Source organism: Equus caballus, chromosome 14, assembly GCF_041296265.1.
Source record: "Equus caballus isolate H_3958 breed thoroughbred chromosome 14, TB-T2T, whole genome shotgun sequence".
NCBI classification, from domain to species: Eukaryota; Metazoa; Chordata; class Mammalia; order Perissodactyla; family Equidae; genus Equus; species Equus caballus.
Window position 1 is genome coordinate 67,458,985 of NC_091697.1, and position 5,734 is coordinate 67,464,718.

The 5,734-nt window shown below is 39.6% G+C and overlaps 1 pseudogene; it reads right to left on the reverse strand.

Moving 5' to 3' along the window:
- Positions 1-274: 274 nt before the first annotated feature.
- LOC100630900 (mitochondrial import receptor subunit TOM7 homolog pseudogene) lies at positions 275-525 on the reverse strand (annotated as a pseudogene).
- Between the last annotated feature and the right edge of the window lie 5,209 nt (positions 526-5,734).

Consider the following 5,734-nt stretch of genomic DNA (forward strand, 5'->3'; position numbering starts at 1 on the left):
TGCTCAGGGGGTTTGAGCGAGACTAAGATATGTCCAAAACATTAGCTATCTCTCTCAGGAGATTGTTTGGCCACCATCTGTACTGGGAAAGTGGCCAGGTTGCTTGGAAGGAGCCCAACCCTCAGTGCCTGTCTGTGATCTGTTCTCTGGTACTGCCAGGCAGTCTCTCTCCTTGTTGGGCAGTGGAATTTCATTTGCCCCTCAGCCAGTCTGTGTGTGTGTGTGTGTGCGTGCCCTGTGCCACTCAACTGGTGAATGTCTGAATGATGTCTCTTCTCTTATCCCAGCCAGAGCACACACCTTCCATGTTGTTCCTGTCCATTGACTGCTCCCAAATCCAGAGGACCAAATAGTCCTTTATCCCCAAAGTAAGCTCCAAACACTTGGTTCTGGCATTCCAGGATCTGCAGCCCTCTTAAATCCCAGGTAAATCATGAGAGGAGTACAGCCGCAGCGGATGGCAAACTGATTGCCCCTCAAGAACTACTGCAACCTCTGCTTGGCCTCTTTGCTCAGCTTCCCCATGGCGACGCCTGGGGGAGACACCGTGAGGACACGCGCACACACATATCATGTTTTTTTCATTTATTCATTCAAAAGCAAATATACTTAATAGTGTCTTAATCTTGCACGATAGAAATATGAAGTTAGGAAAGCTAACAACATACACCAAAGCTTGTGCGCCTTTCTGATTTCATAAACTGAGCGCCGCTTGACAGTTTATGCTTAACAGTCTGTTGTAAGCAGAGGTACTACCCTTGCCAGTTCTGGTTAGCAGCTGTGCATATTTCCTAGTTGTCTGCTTCCTGAATGAATCTCTTCATGCACTCTTGGAGGGAGTGAACAAAGTGTGGCATGAAGGAGCCTGTGTTGCTCCCTTTTCTCCACTATGCCTACCTCTCACCTTTCTTTGTTGCAGTGGAGGTGCTGAATATTGCTCCGCTGCCTTTTATCTGAGAGTGGAAAGCTTGAAGGTGAAGTTCAAATTTTTAAAAAGTCAAGTGAACATTCTTGGCTTCAGGAACTCTGGGTCAAAGTTCCAGTAAGAAATCCCCAACACATGCATACTCCGTCCCAGGATATCTTGGTATGCAGGTTAAGTGCTTCTCCAAGGAAGCTTTACCCTTTTAAATGAACTGTACAAAACCTGATTAACAGTTGAATGTGAAGGATGATGATTTTCCAAACCTGCTAGTGTTAGGGAAAACATGCTATATTTTCCTGTAAGTCTGAAGGGCTTGGATCTTGCACCAGGGGGTGTTTGCATTCAAGTGTAATATAATCTTTCATTTATTTAGGAGTTTGGAATCATTTCTTCTTGTATATTAGGTTTTTTTTTTCTTGAGGAAGATTAGCCCTGAGCTAACATCTGCTGCCAACCCTCCTCGTTTTTCTTTGCTGGGGAAGATTGGTCCTGAGCTATCATTCGTGCTCATCTTCCTCTACTTTATATGTGGGATGCCTGCCACAGCATGGCGTCCCGAGCAGTGCCATGTCCACACCCAGGATCTGAACTGGTGAACCCTGGGCTGCCGAGAAGTGGAACGTGGGTACCTAACCGCTGTGCCACCAGGCCGGCCCCAAGCCATGCATCTTTAATACAACTGTAATTATAATTATTGCTGGTCCTGCCAAAAATATTCATGAACATTGCCATGAAAGTTCACAAATATGGGAGACTAGAAGGCAAAGGTGTTCTATAGTGTTCCTTGCCTTGTCTCTGTTCTCAAAATGAATTTTGAAGATTGTCAACAGTGTGAGCCACTTATCTGCATGTCATAGTTCTGAGGATTCTTCATTAACTGTTACATTAAAGAATTTCCATCATTAGTCAGCCCTCAGAAATCTGGATTGATCTGCACTGAAAGAAATTGCCCATATTTCAAACCCCTGGGACTGTACAAGAGGAAAGTACACACTCTTTAATTGAAATACTAATTCTCTAAAATCCTCTCTGAAGATAATAGTCTATTTCTATCTGTCTGCACCACATTTGCACATGCATTCCTAATGTTTGGGACTCAAATGATGCTCACAAAATAATTAAATTTCCCTGAACTGCCAAATAATATTGGTTTTAAGTTCTCTTGAAAAAAATCATGCTTAAGTTATATATGTAATAATGCCAAATGTAGTAGAAATTAATACCTATGACTATTAAAAATATCATCAATAGGGGCCAGCTCCATGGCCGAGAGGTTAAGTTTGCGCAATCTGCTTCAGTGGCCCAGGGTTTCGCCAGTTTGGATCCTGGGTGTGGACATGGCACTGCTGGTCAAGCCACGCTGAGGCGGTGTCCCACATAGCATGACCAGAGGCACGCACAACTAGAATATAAAACTATGTACTGGGGGGCTTTGGGGAGAAGAAGAAGAAGCAGAAAAAGGAAGATTAGCAACAGTTGTTAGCTCAGGTGCCAATCTTAAAAATATATATATATATATATATATCATAAATATCCATAGGGAATACTGTTTGCTATAACTATTTTCATATTCTCCTGAAGGAATTAGTACCCAGTTCTAGGACTAAGACTGAAAAGTAAAAATATGAGTTAAATTAGATAGACTTTGTTTCCCAAAATATGTTTCCTTAAAGCAATAATGAAGGATTCACTTTTTTTTTATGAGGGAAAGAGAAAACAATAGAAAAGGAAAGGAAAGGAAAGTGCTTTGTCTTTCAACTTCAAAATACGAATGAACGAATGACATTTTTGGTGAATTCAAGTATAACTCAAAGTTCAACTCCCCCAAGTTCTAGAATGTGATTATAATAATCTGTTCTCTAGAATAAGCAATTATTGGATTAGAACGGCAGAAGATCTAGAATTTCAAAGGCAAGTGTTGGCTTTCAGTTATATTGAGTAAACAGGAATAAGCTATTTTTATTACTCTATAAATTCAAATTTCTTCATAAATATTTTCCAATTTCCAGCTCTTTAGTACGTTCATGCTCATCTTATGAATTTACTTCTCTTGAAAAACATATATATTTGTTCACAGCAGTCACTATATATTCTAATCTTCTGTCTAGCCATATAAATACTTGAATGTACCAGAATATTTGTTTCAGAAAGTGGGCATCAGAACCTAAAATCATGAAGCAGGAGTCCCCGTTAGTTCAGTTAGGGACATGAAACTTCAAAGGCCACGTGGGCACATAGCCCTCACTTTGCTCTTGGAGCTGCCCTCTGTCCCGGGCACAGACTGTGAGTCCCTTAAAAGCAGGAATGATATAGCTTTATTTTTCTGTCTTTAATGTTTACTGCAGTGCCTGGCATATAGTGGGTACTAAATAAAGTGTATTGAATAAACTAACAACTGAAAAGTTTAAAACACGTATACGTTATCCACGGCCAGAAGAAAAGATATCAGACCTCAAAATCTTGAAATCTTACCATTTAAAATCCAGGTCTCATGAATCACTGAGACAACTTGGTACTGATCAAAGGTGTAAGGGAAATGAAATGACTGTTTTTTTTCCCCCTGGTTTCTTTCTTCTACACTATTTCCCTTTCTCTTGCAACTGGTGGTCCCCATACTCCGCAATCTTCTTGTTTTTATTTTATTTTTGATATAGCAAAGGATGTAATAGGAAAATATGTTTATTAAAATTTTAAAAAGTAACAAGGAAAGTTTGAGGTCAACCAACGTAAGTACCCTCAATTTGCCCTCTTCTTGTCTTAAAGTCCATGTCGCTTCTTCCCTGTTTCATACATCCTGGTTTGGAAGAATATATCCTTCCAGGTCATACCTGAGCTCTTTATCTCATGCTCCATTCCACCCCGGTAACTCATGCTATCACTTACTTCTCAAGTGTCTCCATTTTTATGGCTTCTTTGCTCGTCCTCACAACACTAACAGCCATTCTTTACTCTCTTGTGCCTTCAATTGCTTAAAAAATGAAACAAAAGAAACTTTTCAAAAGAGAATTCTATATTCTCCATCTTAACCCTATGAATGTGGCCTTCCATCTCCACCACTCCTAAAGCCATTGTTCTGAAATAACCTAATGACTTACGATCGCCAACTCTGATGGCCTTTCAATTCACAACCTCATTAAACTCTGCAGCATTTGAGGGAAACTCTCTCCTCTCATGGCTTCCAAGACCAGTGTTGGTTTTTGGTCTTTCTATTTTTATATTTCTTTCCTGTATCTTGTCAAGAGATTTTTATCTAATCTCCCCTAAATGTAGAGCTCCTCCAATTTTCCAAGTTTGCATATTTGGACCCCTCTCCTCTGCTTGTCTTTTCTCTCTTCTCTTTGTCAGTTCAGCCTCTTCACAGTTTAACTTATCATCTCCATATGGATAATTTCCAGATTCACTTCTCTGATACTAGCTTTTTGAAAGATGCCGACCAGCACTTTCAACTGGTTTCTGGATATCTTCATTCACTCGCTCACTCATTCACTTACATTCACTGAGGACCTACTGAAAGATCAGTACTGCTCCAGAGCTGTGGAGACAGTAGTGAACAAAACAAAGTCCCTGTCCCCCCGAGCTTGCATTCTAGTGAGAGAAGAAAGTATAAGCAAATGAAAAATGTGTCAGGTGGTAGTAAGGGCTATGGAGAAAAACAAATCAGGTCAGAGGACAGAGAGTGACGCAAAATGTGGTGACTGATGTAGACTGGATGATCAATGAAGTATCTCTATAAAATGCCACTTGAGCAGAAACTGGAAGGGAGTGAGAGTTCACAACATGATCACATCTGGGGCAAAATGTTCCCCATAGAACAGAAGTGCTGAGATACAAGCTGGCCAATGTGACTGGAGTAGAGTGAGCCAAAGAGATGTTCTCTCTCCATATAGAGATAGAGATATCTGATATGGAGAGAGAGAGAAAACTCTTTGACTTCATTATCTATATATTTTATAATATATAATTTTATCACTTATAATCTTACTGCTTCTTACACTCTTATATACACACATACATATCTGGTACATATTACATAGGACCTTGTGGGGTATGGTAAGGACTTTGACTACAAATGAGAGGATATGCCACTGAAGGATTTTAAGCATAGAAGCAACAAGCTCTGACTTATACTTAAAAAAAAAACAACACTTTGGCTTCTTTGTAGAGAAATGATTGTGTGTGCTCAAGTGTGGAAGCGGTTAGACCACTCAAGAGTGTAACATAAAATGTAATCAGGAAAAGGCGATGGGAGCTTGGACCAAAGTAGCAATGATCAAGGTTGTAAAAAGTGTTAAGATTCAGGATCTATTTTGAAGGAAGACCTGAAGGGTTTTGCTGAAGGATTGGTATAAGGTATGAGAGAAAGAGAATAGTCAACAATGACTGGGCCTTAGAAACTGGTAGAATGGAGTTTTCATCTATTATGAAGCAAAAGATTTTGGATTGAACAGGTTGTGGAGAACGGTGAAATCAAGAGTATGGTTTTGAACATATTAGATACGAAATGTCAGACATATGAGGGGAAATATCAACTAAGTATTTCAAAATAAAATCTGGAATTCAGAGGCGAGGTCAAGCAAATCATATAAGTAGGTCATTTGTCAACAGATACATATTTAAATAAAAGTCACAGAACTATGAAATCTTTAGAGAACAAGTATACACAAAGAAGAGAAGAGGTATAGATGTGAGGACTGAGTTCACTTTTACTATTTAAAATTTAAACCCCAATGTTTAAAGGTCAGGAAGATGAGGGAATTAGAAAGGGAGACCACGATACAGAACGGCACGTGAGTGCTTCAACAGAAAAAT